The sequence below is a fragment of the Grammomys surdaster genome, unplaced genomic scaffold, assembly GCF_004785775.1.
Source record: "Grammomys surdaster isolate TR1022 unplaced genomic scaffold, NIH_TR_1.0 125692, whole genome shotgun sequence".
Classification (NCBI taxonomy): domain Eukaryota; kingdom Metazoa; phylum Chordata; class Mammalia; order Rodentia; family Muridae; genus Grammomys; species Grammomys surdaster.
The window spans coordinates 2,527,943-2,547,101 of NW_021620528.1; the positions used below are offsets into that span (position 1 = coordinate 2,527,943).

Genomic DNA, 19,159 nt, shown 5'->3' on the forward strand with positions numbered 1-19,159 from the left:
GGGGGAGAGAGAGAGAGAGAGAGAGAGAGAGAGAGAGAGAGAGAGAAGAGGAATAGAGGCCAGCCATGAACAAGTGGAGAAAGAGAGGGAGGGAGATAGAGAGAGAAGGGACAGGGGAGAGAAGGCAAGAGAGCAAGAGAAAAAGGAGAGGATGAAAAGCCCCTTTTATAGTGAATCAGGCATACCTGGCTATTGCCGGGTAACTGTGGGGTGGAGCCTAGAAGGAATGCTAATGTATATAAACTAGATCAGTGAGATATACTGGGAAGTTGAGGTACTTGCAACAAAGATTGACAGTCTGAATTCTATCCCAGGAAACCACATCATAGGAGAGATCTGACTCCCAAAATTTGTCCCGAGAACCCTACACCCATATAACTGATAGAAATATAAAATAATAGTTTCTTGATATGGTGATTTGATAGGAATGGCCCCCATAGACTCAAATATTTGAATGCTTGGCCATAGGTACTAGCACTACAAGGTGGTGTGGCCTAGGTGTGGCCTTGTTGGTGGAAGTGTGTCACTAAGGACATGCGTTTTGAGGTCATATATGCTTATGCTATGACCAGTGTGACACGGTCACTGCTGCCTATAGAACTCTCAGCTCTTTCTCCAGCACCATCCCTGCCTGCACACTGCCATGTTTTCCACCATGGCGATAATAGACTAAACCTCTGAAACCATAAGCCAGCCTCAATTAAATGTTTTTCTTTTTAAGAGTTGCCATAGTCATGGTGTCTCTGTACAGTAATGGAAACTCTAAGACATTTAGGAAGCAGCAAGGAATTACCACAAAGAGTTAAAAGTAGAGTACCATGGGCTCAAGGAGCCCCACCCACCTTCGAGTATTTTTCCAGAAGAACTGAAATCAAGACTTGCAGGAGATATTTCAGTCCTTATGATTTTTCACATTAGACTCATGATGGTTATCTAAATGTCCACTAAAGGATAATTGGGTAAGGAAATACGGCATGACATGATTCTAGGCTGCCTTAAGAAGGAAGCAAAGCCCATCATGTGACTGATCATGAAAGAATCTCAAGGGTAAGTAAAATAAGTTAACCATACAAAAAAAGTGCTGTGCACTTCCTTAGTGAGAGACTCAGGAAATAGTCAAACCCATAGAAATATGACAATGGAATGGTAGAAGCCAGGGGCGCGAGTCAGGAACTGGAAGCAGGTACTCAGGTGTATCACACTTTTCTCATATAGGATGAGAAGAGATCTGCATGTATCCTTCACACTGCAAGCTTAAAGCCAGTCTTTTCTCTGTCAGATTTCCTCCTAATATTCTCTTCTTTGCTTTTAGGTTTATTCTTTTGTCTCAACTGCTGTTTCTTTTCTTTGCTTTCGACCCATGAGCTACATTATAAAAGAATTTTCTGCTCGGTTTAACTCCTTTTTTGTCAGCTACATCCAATCTTTTCTGTATCTAGTAAATAAGGGTAGTGAACCTCTACTTTTACATAGATCATGTACCCTACCCATGAACACTATTTAAAATCCCTATTTCAGTGTTTACAACATCCATTGTAGAGATTACACAGCACATAGCTAACCATTCCTTCAATGCTAACATTCTTTTCTCACTGGTTCATTGTTATAGCTAGGAAAATAATGAGCTAACATGAAATTATTCATATATATACCTCTGATAAGTTTCCTCGGAAACATTCTTCAGAGGGAAATTGCTGTGTTGAAACATATACTAACAAATTTGTTTCCAGAGAAGTTAGCAATTTGCAGGAGTGTCAGGTCCTTGGGAGATTATGAAATTCATCTTGCTCTTGTCAACATTCAGTATTGTATTTTAATATTTTGAAACCTGAGAGATGAAAATAGTTTGTGACTTTATTGTGTATTTTCGTTATTAGAAATTCAGCCATACATTTCTTACATGGATTATCTTGTATTTCTGGTGAGTAGCTTTTTAATGTGATGGGATTCTTATATGTAGAAAATATCAAACCTCTGTCATAGTTTCAATCACAAAAAAAGAAAAACATCAGTTTTTAATTGGCAATTCTTTTCTCAGTAGTTTGGAATACACAGCATTTAATTTTATGTTATTGCTTTCTTATTCAGTTGATTGCTTTTTTCCAAAGTTTGTTCTTGTAACATTTCTTTTGTAAGTTTGCAAATGGCAAAGTATACAGTCAAAAGTTTATAACTGATCAATGTATGTTTGAAATATATACATACATATTTATGTATACATGTTTGTAGTATATATAACATGAAACATATATAGTAGGAAAAGGGCAATTAAGTAAATCACTTTATTCTTTTTGTATGTGTGTGTATGTGTATGTGGTATATATATGTGTGTTGTATGAATTTGTTTTTGTGATGTATATGTATATATGTGATGTATGTGTGTACAGTATATGTGTGTACATTGGATATGTGTTGTATACATATATGTGCATGTGTATGTATGTCTGTGTGATGTATCTGTGAGAAGATAGAGGAGAGAACAACATTAAATTGTTGTAGAAAATGTTTAATCTCAATCTGGGATTTCTTTGATCATTCAGTTCCCAGATTAAAGACACTCATGGCATTTATATTTATAGTATACCTCTATTACCACTAATGATGGGCAGATATCTACCCTCTATGCTATTAAAATCTATTTCCTGTTGATAACTTCATTATTACTTACTATGTTTCATCTGGGCTGCTCTTAAGTCCAATTGGCCAGCCCTCATGGCCATGCTTTTTGACTCCTAACCCATGGCATCTTTCTTTTCTCCCACCTTCTTCCCCTCCTCCTGGTCCCTCCAACTCACAAGCCTAGGAACCCAAGATCCCATTTATCTCTCTTGTGCCTAGCTACTGGCTGTAGGCATCATTATTCATCAATTAGGATAATGTGGGGGGCAAGGTTATGTAGTGTTACTTGGGTAAGTGTAGACTCTTTTGTCCCTGGGAGTTACCAGACCTTGGGGGCCAGTACATATCATTACAGTGCATATCAAAAGATCAAATCTCAATATTGCTTTGTTCTATCCCACTCTGCCTCACTCATTTGAGGCAGATTTTCTCACTAAATGCAGAGCTCAGCTAGTGAACAGAAAGCCCTGGCAACCCTTTTGTCTCTGCCCCATAGTGCTGGGGATTTAGGCCATAGAATCATATTTATTTGTGTACTTAGATTTGAACTCAGATCTCATGCATGCACAACACTTTTATCAATTGAGCCATTGTTCCAGACTTTATGTTACTCTTTGTCATTTTATATTATATAATCTAATAGATCATATAGAGTAAACTAATCATGTCTATGGAGAGGCTGATATGCATAACTTTTATATTTTACTGTAATGTTTGATACACATACATTGAATTTGTTTTTACCAATCTAAATTCTGACTGTAGTCATGATAAAAGGCCTGGTAATTTCTCCATGTAAGAATCCCTTCAGGTTCTTTCACACTTTTAGTATTTTATATTATATTCAAAAAGATAGATTATGACCTTACCTAAATCACAGAATTTGGGTTTCTAACTGGGGAGTGAGTTAATATTTTTATATTTGTTATGGAATTTAAGTGTATTCTAATTTGCAATTTTATTTTACACTATATGCTTTCTAAGTTTTCTGTCATTTCTATTATGCTTTATGTTTTCTGTCATTTCTATTATGCTTTATGCAGATTTGTAACTACACTATATAAAGAAAATTTCACTATATGCAGAACATATTACTTATATTTCTATTCCTTGATAATTTCTTTCAGACCTTTTATGCAAAAATAAAAGGATGGAAAAGTTGGATTACATCTTCAAATCACTTGTTAAGATAGAATAATAGTAAATGACTATCTTTTTACATAAAGTAGAACACCTTATTGCTGTCTTTTGACATATTGAACAACTTGGCAAGGAATTCTTTTCCTTTTGTACTCAAGAACTCTGTTTGCATTGCAGCTAGATCACTTATACTTGAAAAACAACTTCCACTGTCTCTCATTCCATTATCACTTATTGATGGATTACAGAATGATGCTTTTGCAGTTACTGAGAGCTTAGGCTTGGGCTCCAACACCTGTCTTATCCACCAATCCCTCTCTTTATTTTTTTTCTCTTTGTTTTGAGACAGGTGTTTTCAGTTTGTAATTGATAACAAGAGGTTTATTTTGTATTATGCTGTAGTTGTTTTTATGAGAATGGCCACCTGGACCCATATGTCTTCAGTTGGTGGAACTGTTTAGGAAGGATTAAGACGTGAGGCTTTGCAAGAGGAGGTGATCATGAGAGCAAGATTTGAGGCTTCAAAAGATGTATAACATTCATAATCTGCCTTTCTGTCTCTTGCTTGTGCATTGAGATGTGAGGTCTAAATTGTTCCTACCATCAACCCTTTATACCACCATCATGAACTCTAAACCTCTGGAAACATAAGTCAAATAAAACTTGTTCTTTTATAAATTGCTTGTATCGGCGCCAGTTGCTTCAGAGTCCTGGTACGGGTAGTCACGTTTCGTGCGTGCTCATTCAGCTAAGATGCCTGAGGAAACCCAGACCCAAGACCAACCAATGGAGGAGGAGGATGTAGAGACCTTTGCCTTCAGGCAGAAATAGCCCAGTTTATGTCCTTGATCATCAATACTTTTTACTTGAACAAAGAGATCTTTCTGAGGGAGCTCATTTCCAATTCATTGGATGCTCTGGATAAAATCTGATACTAGAGCTTGACAGACCCTAGTAAACTCGACTCGGGGAAGGAGCTGCACATTAATATCATTCCCAACAAACAGGATCAAACCCTCACTATTGTGGATACTGGAATTGGAATGACCAAGGCTGACTTGATCAATAACCTTGGCACTATTGCCAAGTCAGGCACCAAAGCCTTCATGGAGGCTTTGCAGGCTGGTGCAGATATCTCTATGATTGGCCAGTTTGGTATTGGTCTTTACTCTACGTATTTGGTTGCTGAGAAAGTGACTGTCATCACGAAGCATAATGTTGCTGAGCAGTATGCCTGGGAGTCCTCAGCTGGGGGATCCTTCAGGACTGACACAGGTGAACCAATGGGTCGTGGAACAAAGGTTATCTTGCATCTGAAAGAAGACAAAACTGAGTATTTGGAGGAAACGAGAATAAAGAAGATTGTGAAGAAGCATTCTCAGTTTATTGGCTATCCCATTACTCTGTTTGTGGAGAAGGAATGTGATAAGGAAATCAGTGATGATGAGGCTGAAGAAAAGTTAGAGAAGGTGGAAGAGAAAGAAAAAGAAGAAAAGGAGTCTGATGACAAGCCTGAAATAGAAGATGTTGGTTCTGATGAAGAAGAGGAAGAGAAGGAGGATGGTGACAAGAAGAAAAAGAAGAAGATAAAGGAAAAGTACATTGATCAAGAAGAACTCAACAAAACAAAGCTGATTTGAACCAGGAATCCTGATGACATTACTAATGAAGAATACGGAGAGTTCTACAAGAGCTTAACCAACGATTGGGAAGACCATTTGGCAGTAAAGCATTTTTCTGTTGAAGGACAATTAGAATTCCAGGCCCTTCTTTTTGTCCCAAGACGCGCTCCTTTTGATCTGTTTGAAAACAGAAAGAAAAAGAACAACATCAAGTTGTATGTTTGCAGAGTTTTTATCATGGATAACTGTGAGGAGTTAATCCCCGAGTATCTGAACTTCATTAGAGGGGTGGTGGGTTCTGAGGATCCCTCTAAATATTTCCCGTGAAATGCTGCAACAAAGCAAAATTCTGAAAGTTATCAGAAAGAATTTGGTCAAGAAATGCTTAGAACTATTTACTGAACTGGCAGAAGATAAAGAGAACTACAAGAAGTTTTATGAGCAGTTCTCAAAAAACATAAAGTTTGGAATTCATGAAGACTCTCAAAATCGGAAGAAGCTTTCAGAGATGTTGCAGTACTACACATCTGCTTCTGGGGATGAGATGGTGTCTCTGAAGGACTACTGCACCAGAATGAAGGAAAACCAGAAGCACATCTATTTTATCACAGGTGAGACCAAGGACCAGGTTGCTAACTCAGCCTTTGTGGAATGTCTCCGAAAGCATGGCTTAGAAGTAATCTATATGATTGAGCCCATTGATGAGTATTGTGTGCAACAGCTGAAAGAATTTGAGAGCAAGACCTTGGTGTCTGTTACCAAAGAGGAACTAGAACTTCCAGAAGATGAAGATGAAAAGAAGAAACAGGAAGAGAAAAAGACAAAACTTGAGAACCTCTGCAAAATTATGAAAGATATTTTGGAGAAAAAGGGTGAAAAGGTGGTTGTGTCAAACCGATTGGTGACATCCCCATGCTGTATTGTCACAAGCACATATGGGTGGACAGCAAACATGGAGAGAATCATGAAAGCTCAAGCCCTCAGAGACAACTCAACAATGGGTTACGTGGCAGCAAAGAAACACCTGGAGCTAAACCCTGATCACTTCATTATTGAAACCTTAAGGCAAAAGGCAGAGGCTGACAAGAATGACAAGTCTGTGAAAGATCTGGTCATCTTGCTGTATGAGACTGCACTCCTGTCTTCTGGCTTCAGTCTGGAAGATCCTCAGACCCATGCTAACAGGATCTACAGGATGATCAAGCTTGGTCTAGGTATTGATGAGGATGATCCTACCGTGGATGAGACCAATGCTGCTGTAACTGAAGAAATGCCACCCCTGGAAGGAGATGACGACACATCACGCATGGAAGAAGTAGACTAAGCTTCACCAGAACTATGTGTTTGATGCTTACCTTCATTCCTTCTGATAATATATTTTCCATGATTTCTGTTTATTTTTGTTAGCATTTAAGATATCTGTGTGGCATGAAAACTAAGGGGAAGATAAAATTTCTACATGTGATACTGTGATACTATAGGTTTGACTCAAGAGGTTGATAGAACGTTTGTTGTAAGATGTAACCTAATGTTAACTCTGTGGTCTGAAGTGTTTAGCTGGATTCCTTATTAGACCAAATTAAGATGGCTTAAGTTACATCTTAAAAATTTCATTCCCTGTAGTTAATTCTGGATGTACTAGTCTTAGAAGTAAACACGAGTTAAAACAACTTGACAGGAACTCCTCAAGTGGCTTGTTTTCCAAAGTACCAAGAACAAAACCTTAAGTTTCCCTAGGACTTGTAACTCTCAGCAAGGCTTGTGAATGGAAATGATAGTGCCCAATCACATTCTGCTTTAAAAGGTAAATACAGATGAGATAAATAGAAAAAAATAATAAATTGCTTGGATCATGGTGTAAGGGATGGGAAAGTATCTGTCTTAGTAAGGGTTTCTATTACTATAACAAAATACCATGACCAAAGCAACATGAGAAGCAAAGGGTTTATTTGGATTATATTTTCCCATTGTAGTCCATCATTGAGGAAACCCAGGACATGAACTTAAACAGAACAGGAACCTGAAGGCAGAAGCTGATGTAGAGGCCATGGAGCAATGCTGGTTACTGGCTTGCTCACATGACTTTCTCATCTGCTTTCTTATACAATCCAGAACCACGACCTATGGATGACCTCACCCACAATGTGTCAAGCCCTCCCATATCCTCCTGGAACACAATTGCTGCTCAGAAACATGAACTGCCCCCTAAGTTCCATTGCAGAGCCCAAAACTCCCCACTCTACCCCTGCTCTACCTGGAACATACAGATTAGGCCTGCCTTTCTGATACCTGTTACACCAAGAACATCAAGGAACATCCAGAGGGCTAAAGGTCAGTGTGAGAACACAATCAACAATAGCCAGGTCAATATGACATCTTCAGAGAAAATCTATCCCACTACAGTAAGCCCCAGATATGTTAACACAACCAAAACACAAGAAAATGACTTTAAATCCAACCTTGTACAAGTGATAGATACTGTTAAAGATGAAATTAATGAATCTCATAAAGAAAAACAAAAAAAGTCAAGCAGATGAAAAAAATGAATAAAACTGATCAAGACCTGAAAATGAAAATAGAAGCAATAAAGAAAACGCAATGAGAGGGAATCCTGAAAAAGGAAAACCTAGGGAAGAGATCAAGAAGAAGGTGAAGAGTGTCAGTTCCAAGAATCAGAAAATATTTTCAATAAAATGATTGAAGAAAATTTCCCCAAACTAAAGAAAGAGATGCCTATAAAGAACACCAAGAAGCTTTCAGAACACACCAATTACATTGGAGCAGAAAAGAAAGTACTTCTATCACATAAAAATCAAAACATTAAATTTACACAACAAATAAAAATCATTAAAGGCTGCAGGGGGAAGGGGGCAAGTAACATACAAAGGCACACCTACCAGTATTACACCTGACTTCTCAACAGGGCCTCTGAAAGCTAGAAGGGCCTGGAAAGTTAACCTACAGCCTCTAAGAAACCAGAGTTACCAACTTAGACTTCTATACCCATCAAAACTCTCAATCACAATAGATGGAGAAAATAAGATACTCTAAGACAAAACAATATTTAAGCAATATCCACCCACAAATCCAACCCTAAAGAAAATACTTGAAGGAACTCTCCAACCCAAGGAGATTAACTACACCCAAGAACTTAATAATTCCAAACCAGCAAAAACAAAATGAGTAAAGAACATACAAATACACACACACACCACCACCAACAACAACAACAACAAAAATAACAAGAATTAACAATCACTTGTCATTAATATCTCTCAACATCAATGGACTCAACTCACCAATAAAATGATAGGCTAAGAGACTGGATACATAAACAGGATCTATTATTTCGCAACATACCAGAAACACACCTCAGCAAAAAAGATAAGAGATTACTTCAGGGTATAGAACTGGAAAATGTTTTCCAAGTTAAAGGACCCAAGAAACAAGCTGGAGTAGCCATTCAAATATCTAATAAAATAGACTTTCAACCGAATATAGTCAGAAGAAATGGGGAAGGATACTTCGTATTCATCCAAGGAAAAATCCATCAAGATAAAGTCTCAATTCTGAACAACTATGCTACAAATGCAAGAGTACCCACACTCATAAAAGAAACTTTACTAAAGCTTAAACTATACATCAAACACAGGAGTTTCTGCCATCATAGAGCCTTATTGGGTGAAGAGGATATAAAGACACAGACATGATGAATAAGTACACTAAATAATCATTTGGAAGGCAGTGGTTAGTTTGAATAACAGAGGAAAGAAAGTTGATGAAGAAAGTACAATGGAAAACTGAGCTGTAATTGTGAATAGAGACACTATCAAGATAAAAATGAAGATTAAAAAGACCTCTGAGAAGATGGCTAGGTGGGCATAGTAATACATGCTAAACAAGAGGATGTACAGCTAAAATGTTTGAGAAATCACAGATTTTATGTCTATGGAGTAGTGTGGGGACTAGAAGGAAAGGAGTGGTAACATAAGTAAATAACAAAGAATCATGGAGGATTGGAGATTTTATTCTTGAAAATACTAACAGTTTTGTAAGGGTTTGAACAAGGAACTTAGGTAATAGAATATGTTTTTTAAGATGTTTTTTAACATCTTAAAAAACATATTGAATTTCAAACACAGAAACAGTTACTAGTTAGGTCAGAAATGTACTTTGAGGTTGAATCAGTGAATATTACCTGATGTTCGGATGTAGTGTAAACTGAAAAGGAAAGTTAGTATAACCTCAATGAATATAATGGAAGAGATAAGATGGATGGATTACTATATCTAAGATAAAAAAAAAAAAGAGGGTAAAGGGAAAATTGTGAGGGAGATGACAAAGCTCAGAAAGTCTGTTTCTGGACATTTATATGGAATCATCAAGTAATAATGTAATAAATTGAATGTACTGGTCTGTAATTTAAAATAGTTCTAAATTGGGAGTAGAACTTTGAAACTGTCAGTACACAGAAGATATTTAAAGTCCTAGAAATAAATTACTTAGTGAAAGAAAATTCTTTAAAAGGAGAATTTGCAATAGCCTATCCAAAGCCCCTTCACACCCTTTTCAGCTAGATGTTCTGCTAGTTTACATGCTCTCCAGGTCTTGGCACCGGGGCCCAGATCAGGTGCACCTATTGGCACTGACTATTTGGCAGGTGCATATCACCAGCCATCAGGAAGTCATGGAGATGGCAGATTTGGCTCTGAGCACTTGAACCAATTATATACACCCCAGTCTTGGCATGTTCTCCAGAACAAAGGCAGGGGGCTGCCAAGTTCTCACCTTGCTAGTGAGAAGACACACCATGACTTGCCTAATGAGGATGCTGCAATCCAAGAACAGTCTTATCAGCTTATGACCAAAAGGGAAAACAATACCAAAAACCTATGCACCTTCAGATATGTTCATTATAAGAAGTCACATGTCCTACCAATAATTAAATACTGACTGCTAATATTTTCAAAAAAAATAAACACCGTAATAAACATGGTCTTGGTAGCAAGGGAAATAACAGAGGAAAGCATAAATAATTTAAGAGTAGAAAAGATGGGAAAGGATCCATGTTCTGAAATACATTACAGTAATGTTGGCTTTACCTACACAGATTTGTGGGATTTAGTGAATTCAAGTTCATGATGGAAAAGGGGAAGAATCCAAAAGCAAGCACTACTGAGGTTCAAAGTGACCCAGAATGGGTGTCTCTAAGTCTAGCAGCCAGCACTGAAAGTACAACATACACATGGACTAACTGTAGCAGAATGTATATTGGCTCTGGCTTAAGGTGGCATCTGGCAAGGAACTCCTGGGTCAACCTTTACCAACTGTCCCTAAAAGTGCCTATGAACAGCCTCAGAAAAACATGAAAATGCAAATTCAAGCCTCCGAGAATAAGTTTTAAAGCTACACAAGAAGCTATGCCCGGAGAAAGGAATAGCAAGTATAAAACTAAAGAGGATGAACTCAAAAGTTTATCTGCTCTGTTTGTGACAGGTACCATGGCATTTCTCACACACTACAGGCCTCCCAGACCTTGGAAAGCAAGGCTGCTGTGACTAGAAAATTGATAAGTTTTCTAACAGTGAGATATCTACCTTTTGAAGTAGCCTGAAAAATGTTTTGTCTCTTCATATCAATGTTAAAAGAAACAAATTTGTAAGCATTCACTCACCTATCCAGAGCTAGGACTGTGTGAGTATGCTTGCACACACACACACACAGACACACACAAAGTCTAGTACTCCAATTCTGCTCACACTTCTTTCCCCTCTGTTTTATTTTGCCTTTAGTCTAGCTCCTACAACACTCTACTATATTAGTGGCTTGGTTTTTGTCCTTTCTTCCTTTTTTATTTTCAGCTATCACATAATTATACCTATTCATAAGGAAGTTTGATATTTTAATACATGATTACCATGCAGAATGATCCAATCAGTGTAATTAGCACATCCATCACCTCATACGCTCATCTTATATTTGTGGTAAAAACATTCAAAATTTTCTCTTCTAGCTATTTTGACATATATAGTAAATTATCATCAACTACACTCTCCTGTGCTACAGAAGACTAGAACTTAATACTCCTGTCTAATTGTAATTTTGTATTAAATTAAAGGGGCCTTGAGAACTGGGACTTGAACTTTGATTGTTCTTTCTATCCTCCCTAATGAGACAGTCACCAAGAATCAAGGCCACATGATACTGAGCCTGAAAAGGCATCACTAACAAGATTAGGCATTAACATGATTGGTGTTTAGGGACCAGTTTCTTAGTCCTAGGAATCAAGAGTGCTTCCTAGACTAAGGCAGATTAGCACAAGAGATACACAGCTAGAAATCACCCTGGTTGCAGTCATTAGACACCTTGTCAAATAAAACTAGTTGCAAGGCTGGACTGAGTATCTCCTGATTTGATTTGATTTAGTGATGATCCACTCCATGTCATAGCCTATGAATAAGGAATAGATGTAAGAATATAGAAGGATACAGAGGTTGGGCCAACCTAGACCTTCAGTAGTTCTTTACTGCTAAATGATAAATTACACACTCCCTAGCCTGCCTCAGGGAGCTCTGAGAGATCTGGTTCTGCCTGTCATTCCTAAGGACTCCTATGGACACATGATTCATTACTTACATTGAAACAGATTCATCCCCAACTAACTTCTGCCCAAAGCACTCAATGACTTTCTCCTCACTGAGAGTGAAAATGAGATGCGTATCATCCTGCTCCATTTCATTCTTGCTACTTGGCACCTACCATCTTCTGCATAGTCGGTGCCTTTCACTGAGCCAGCTCACAGAAGACAGAGCTGTGGATTGAAAGAGATGGGGAACTGTGTGTGAACTCTTCTAAGCTGTTGAAAATCATCAGCATGACTAGTAAGTGGGGCTAGGGAATTTATTGATACAAGGAATTAAAGGAGCCTTGAGAACTGGGACTTGAACTTTGATTGTTTCTTTCATTTTAGCCTATAAATCTATATAAATCTATATACCTTTCCTAGAAATTTCCATCTTCTCGATCTTCAAGGTAGGAGGATGACAGGTGCCACAGGCTGTCACTGAGGAATGTTTATGAAAAGAACCCAGGGCTTGAAGTGTGTGACACTTGGGTGTCATTTTTTAACTCCAAGAGACAGCACCTATGAAAAATATTTTCTGATTTTATTGCCTCTGTGTATAAATAAATAGATATGAGGCAATTTGATTTATTGGGAGAACCATACACCTAGATTAACTGACTTGGTTTCAAATTCTAGCTCTACTATTTAGTGAGGAAGTAAAGTAAAAGGCTATAAAATTGAGATCTTATACTGTATCCTCCAGAGTTATAAGAATCATTGACAAATCAATGGACCATACCTCATTCTCACCTGGGCAATACCATGTATTAAATGAGTATATATATATATATATATATATATATATATATATATATATATCCCTTCTTCCTGCATCAGGGATAATTATCCCTTACCTTAATATGGCATGATTTATTCTAAAGTCTCAAGATAATTTTTCAATTTTTTTCCAAATTTATTATTTTATTTTATTTTATTTTATTTTATTTTATTTTATTTTATTTTATGTGTATGGGTCTTTTGCCTATATGGATATTTAAGTACCATGCATGTGTCTGGTACCTAGGATGCCAGAGTTTATTGGATCCCTAGAACTGGAGCTACACATGGCTGGGAACTGGCTTGTTGGTGCTGGAAATTGAACTCTGTCCTCTAGTGCTTTTAACCACTGAACTATCTTTTCAATCCTAGAAGATCAGTGCTTAACATAAAAATAAATGCATAGTATGCTACAAACTTCTATAAGAAAGTTGCTTTTATTTACTTACTGTTGAATCAAGAAGGTGACTGCTGACATCCATTCATTGGCTACAGCCAAGGATGTTAATTTTCATTCCAGATCCAAAGACGATGTGAAATGCTTTGAATATCATGGGTGCTTTTAGACTTTATGTCTTTTGTACCTTGTATGCTACTTCCAAATTTAATGTGTTAGTGAATGGTGGGGTCTAAAGGATCTGATAAAGTCACAGAGGCTCCTCCTCATGAATACTCAGGAAGCTGGGTTGGTTGCCATGGTGAGTGACTTTGTAATGCAAGCAAATATTATCTCTTTAAGCTCTCTTGATAGTATTCTGTGTTAAAATGCATAAGACCTCTACTGCTAGAAGCATTGCAGGTGTGGCTGCTGTGTCACGTGTGCAGCAATAGGTGGCAGAGAGTACAGAGGCTATGTCTATGCTTGGTGTTCTGACTATGAAGATCTGAGTAGTTAGCAGCCTAGCATTCACTAAAAAAATGATCCTGAGATGACCACCACTCAGGCACCATGCAGGCCCATGGGGGCATGGAGGGACAGACCATGTTGGAGATGATCCCTGCCCTGTGCCATAATGCATGATCCGGCATACCACTTCTGAGACCCTGTCTGAGTCAACCCCAGAATCTCAGAGATCCTGAGCACCATTGAGAGGAGTAATTAAGTGGTGGAGAAATAGAAGAGAAAAGGAAACACAAGAATGTAGATACAATGAGGAAAGGCAGAACTAGAGACTGGAGGGGAGTAAGGAACAGCCTGATGTGAACAGCAGGTGATGCCACCTGGGACCACGGTGGGGTCCAGGCCTATGCTACCACCAGGGGCCATATCTTGGTCTGTGGTCCTCCAATAGCAGAGGTCTTCTAACATAAAAGACCAGGAAGATATCCCTGGTCTGGGCTGCTGCCTGAAAACATGTTGATGTCTACAGGCTGGGCAGAACTGACCCCACCCCTCACCTAGGCATTGTGGGAGAGTTGGCCTAAGTGTCATGAGTGTAATGGAACTGACCCTAACCCTAGCCAGCTGCAGTACTGCAGAGAGTGGCACAGCACATTTCAGGAGTGAGCCAGGACCCTAGAATATGAGTGTGGGAGACCTGGCCCTGACATTCATTTCCTGTGCAATTGTATGGACAAGGGGGAGATACTCTCCTCCGCCCTTGACCCTCGCCACCTGAAGAAAGCTGGAGACATGGCTCTGGGTTCATGAGAAGAGAGCTGTCCCTGCCTCCTCGTTAACTGCAGCGCTTGAGAAAACAAGCCATGAACATCACATGGGCAGCACAGTAGTACTAATTCTGTTTGTGGGGTTTATGAATTAGCCAGGCCCAAAAGTGGGAGTCTGGGAGAATTGGCCCTGCCTCTCTCTTGTCTGCTATGAAGTGGTATCCATGAGGGAGAGATCCTAAATCTTCCCTTTTGCCCCCACTATTTGTGGCAGACAGGAGAGCTGGCCCTGGGGTAATGCGAGTGAAAGAACTGGCCATTTCCCTCTTCACCAGCTGTAATCCTAGGAAGAGTGGGCCCTGAGCCTCACCTGAGTATCACAGTAGAGCTGGGACTTCCTGGTAAGCTTTCCTAGAGGGTATAGGAATAGGAGAAGAAGTGGGCTGACAGCTCAGGTACCTCTCAGACACAGAGCCAGGGCTTTGAATTGGCACACACTAACATCTACTCCATCAGTGAACTGCTGGAGAACATGAATGGGACAGTCCTGTAGATCTAGAATTGTGGATCTCCATGACACAGGCAACAGCAGGATATCTAAGAGGAGTCCCAGTGAGGTTCCAATTTTGATAGAGTAGCAGAACTCAGACGTCTTGTATCAGACCGATGAGTCATTGCAATGAACATTTGCAAGCAAATAACTGTGGACAAAATGGTATGATGTGGGACACACTGTGACACACTGCAGCTTCCATAATGAGATTTTTTTTCTCTGTTGGGATGAGGGGTTGCAAGGATGTAGGGCAGGTATGAGGGAATGGGGAGATGAGTGGGACTGGAGTGCATGATGGGGAATTCACAAGAACCAACTAAAAGGTTGTTTTTTAATGCCATTCCTGTTCTTTTTTAAATTTGTTTCATTCTATAAGCTCATTATAAGTTCAAAGCACCAGTTTCACATGGCCTCACTTTATCATAGAGTGCACCTATGGCTTTCCCTTGGACCTGACCCAGACTGAATGTCTGTTTATTGATCACAAATTTGTCCCAAGCCTATTTCTCTTTGTAGGTTAATTGTGAAAGTTCATTGGATTTATTTTTTTATTACTTTTACTTTTCTGCAGTCCAATCATTATCCACATCCAAGTCTGCCCTCACACAGTTCCTCATCCCATTCCTAGCCCCCCTTCCTGTGTCTAAGAGGATTTCCCCCACCCCCAAACCCCACCATCTTCCTGCCAGGCTTCCCCATTCCCTGGGGCCTCATGTCTCTCTAGGGTTAGGTGCGTCTTCTCTCACTGAGGCCAGACCAGGCAGTCCTCTGCTGTATATATGTCTGGGGCCTCACACCAGCTCGTGTATGCTGCCTGGGTGGTGGCTCAGTGTCTGAGAGACCTCAGAGGTCCATGTTAGTTGAAACTGCTGGTCTTCCTATGGGATCACCCTCCTCCTCAGCTTCTTCCAGCCTTACCCTAATTCAGGAGTTCACAACTTCAATCATTGGTTGGGTATTGTAACAGCCCTTTCCTTTGTAACGACCCATTCCACTACTTTGTAACGGCTGGTTCTTCTGCACCTGTCTGCAGGTCAGGATCTAGCAAGAGAGAGAGTGGGAATGGAGAGATTCGAAAAATGGATACAAGACAGTCTGGTCAAGTCTCTTTTATTGAAAGGAATTCCTGGGTATTTATACCCTTTACCACGTGACTTGCCCTCATGGACAAGCTCAACTGAAGGCACTACACCATGCACCTAGCAGCGTGGAGACCACGTGAGCCTAGCTGCTGCTGGCACTAAACAGCAAAACAACATGTTTATCAGAGTGTGTTCAGCTGTTGTGGGCTGTTGAAAACAAGTCTCTTGTCAGGGAATATGGCTCAAGATGACTGTAAAGATGATAGCTGCTTTAGGCTAAGAGTCGGCTCCCAACAGGGTATAAGTATCTGCATCTGTCTCAGTCAACTGCTTATTTGGTCTCTCAGAAGACAGCCATGCTAGGCTTGTGTCTGTAAGCACACCATAGCATCAGTAATAGTGTCAGGTCTTGCAGCCTTTCCTTGAGATGGATCCCAAGTTGGGGTGGTCACTTGATTTCCTTTCCTTCAGTCACTTCTCCATTGTTGTCCCTGAAGTTCTTTTAGACGAGAACAATTCTGGGTCAGAGTTTTTGAAAGTGGGATGACAGCCTCATCTTTCGACTTGATGCTCTGACTTTCTACTGGAGGTGGACTCTACAAGTTCCCTCTCCCCACACTTGGGCATTTCATCTAAAGTCCCTCCCTTTGAGTCCTGAGACTCTCCCACCTCCCAGGTCTCTGGTACCTTCTAGAAAATCCTCCCATTTCTCACTCCACCCCCACTAAGGTTGCATATTTTCATTCACTCTGCTGGCCCCTCAGGGTTTCTCTCCTGTCCCCAATACCTGATTATATTTTCCTTTCCCCTCTCACAAGGTCCTTCCCTTTCTCTGCCTCCTGGATTGCTTTCTTCTCCCTCCCAAGTGGAACTGAAGCATCCTCAACTACTCAGTCTTAGAGCTTCTGTAATAGCAACACAGACACACACATAAACACACAAATACACACACATTTAAATTTACATATATATGTATATACATTATATATATATATATATATATATATATATATATATATATATATATACACAAATATGTATGTATAATAAAAAGCAACTAAAATAATGGGGATGGATCAGGCATGGTACATAACTTTAGTTTCAGCACTCAGAAGGCAGAGACAGGAGGAGCTCCATGAGCTTAAGACCAGACTTGTCTACATAACAAGTTTCAGGTTAGCCAGGGCTACATAGTGAAACTCTGTCAAAAAAAAAGGAAGAGGAGTGATGGGGGGGTAGGGAAAGGGAGGAAGAAAATGAGAAGAGAGAGGCTCACAGACGTGGTGTGGAAGCTAGAGCATGGATTTACTTCAAGACATTAATGACCTTTGACCATAACCTAGGAGTGATGACAACAGCCTCCTCATTAGCAGGATGCCCTCTCTTTAGTACAGAAAGTTCAGAGAGAAATGCAAATGCAACTCGAATAAGTTTAAGTAAAAGAAACCTCAGGGAGCTGAGACTATAAAAGAAAAGCACATCGCAAGTGCATGGGTTAAAGACCCTGCAAGGTGGCATGTATACACGTCTGCTCAGGTGTCATCCTGTCATAGTGATGCCACCATGCTTGGGCTTAGCAGAGCTTGCCATGTTGAACAAGGCAATGACAATTGTAGCACTTCCCCATCAAGTGCCATTGTCAGAACAAGGACCAGAGAGGTCAATCAGCCACGGGTCTCTCTCAGGCTTGGTGCTGAAAAAAAACAAAGCAGACCTATTCATCCCTTCTGGCTTAGTAAGCCTGTGGTCACTCTACTATTTCCATCTCCTTTCCTCCTACCAAATATGACTATGGCTTCTTTTTTTTTTAATATAAGGCTGTCAGTCTTCTAGTAAGGAGACTTTCAGTTTACCCTGAAATGTGCATCCGTGCTTTAAGTCAGCCTTACCCTCCAAAAGCCTGCTCTCATGAAGCTAGTTACCAGGTAGCTTCTGCATGCTGCATAATCCCTCCCAGTGGGAGTTGAAAGGATATATGTGCATCTAGCCCTTTAACCTGAGGGGAAGTGTAGGCTCAGTAATTCTCTAACATAGCAGGGAAAGGACTGACAAACAGATGTCTAATGTTAAAGTAGAAATTGGAGCATTTTAGGTCCTACCCGAATCTTCCCTAAGACACTCAGACAGCCAAGCATACAGTAATTTGATTACTTCCCGTTCTCAAAGAGGAAGTTAGATCTCATTGAGTGTTGAAAAATTAATCAGGTTTTGAGTGAGCCTGAAGGTGAGTGAGTGCCTTTGCAAGTAGTATATGCACCCTAGAGTTATGTCATGCCCCTCAAATTCAGCCACACTAGGGCTCATTTCCATCTCATAGCTTTAACCAGACATTGTCCTTACCTCAAATATTTTCCCACTGACTTTCTCTCTACATGAAGGACTCCTGATCCTTTGGTTCCAGCTGTTCAGGAAGCCAAGGACCAAGTCGGTCGGTTCGTTCTTAGACCACTCCTCCTTTCCCTCCATAATCCTCATATTCTTGAACAAAGATCTGTCTCCTCTAGTTCATAAAATCTGTAAAATGGAGAAAATAATATTTCTGACAATGAGCACACATTAGCTCTACAATACAGACCTCTTATACATAATTCTGATTTCTGTTACCAACAGCCAAACTATATTACCAAACAGTAAGAGGAAAATTCCAGAACAAAGTTACTCATGAGTTATAAATCTTATGGCACTCTAAACAGGCAAAATCCTCCATCATCCTGCTTCATCCTGCCTGGAAACATTACTCATTCCTTCATCCAAGGTATCCACACTGAGTACATTATTTGTCCATTCATTGTTCAGTAGCTGTCTGGGTACCACAGTAATTGTGTCCAAATCATCTTTATTTTACTTAACAATGTCCCAGGAGAGCTAGAGTAGTGATATTGGCAATTTTATTCCTATTTTTGTTATACTTGTTCTATTATTAATTGTTGCTGTTCATCTCTAATTGTGCCCAACTTATATTTAAACTTTATCCTATATACATGGAAAACAGTATGTTTAGAAGTAATTACTATTGGTGCATTCAAGCCCACACTGCAGATCTTACATACAATTTCCTATGGGGGGTGGGGGGGGACAGCTGTAGGTATTTCTGAATAGTACATTTAATGGGTTAGTTGGTTAGTTGAGTATT

The 19,159-nt window shown here is 39.6% G+C and overlaps 1 non-coding gene and 1 pseudogene across 1 annotated transcript; both read left to right on the forward strand.

Annotated features, from left to right (window-relative positions):
• The first annotated feature begins 4,512 nt into the window (after positions 1 to 4,512).
• LOC114639287 lies at positions 4,513 to 6,795 on the forward strand (annotated as a pseudogene).
• Positions 6,796 to 13,560: 6,765 nt separating this feature from the next.
• LOC114639298 lies at positions 13,561 to 13,691 on the forward strand. Its single transcript, XR_003713988.1, has one exon. It is a non-coding gene; the product is annotated as a small nucleolar RNA SNORA17 (small nucleolar RNA).
• The last annotated feature ends 5,468 nt before the right edge of the window (positions 13,692 to 19,159 follow it).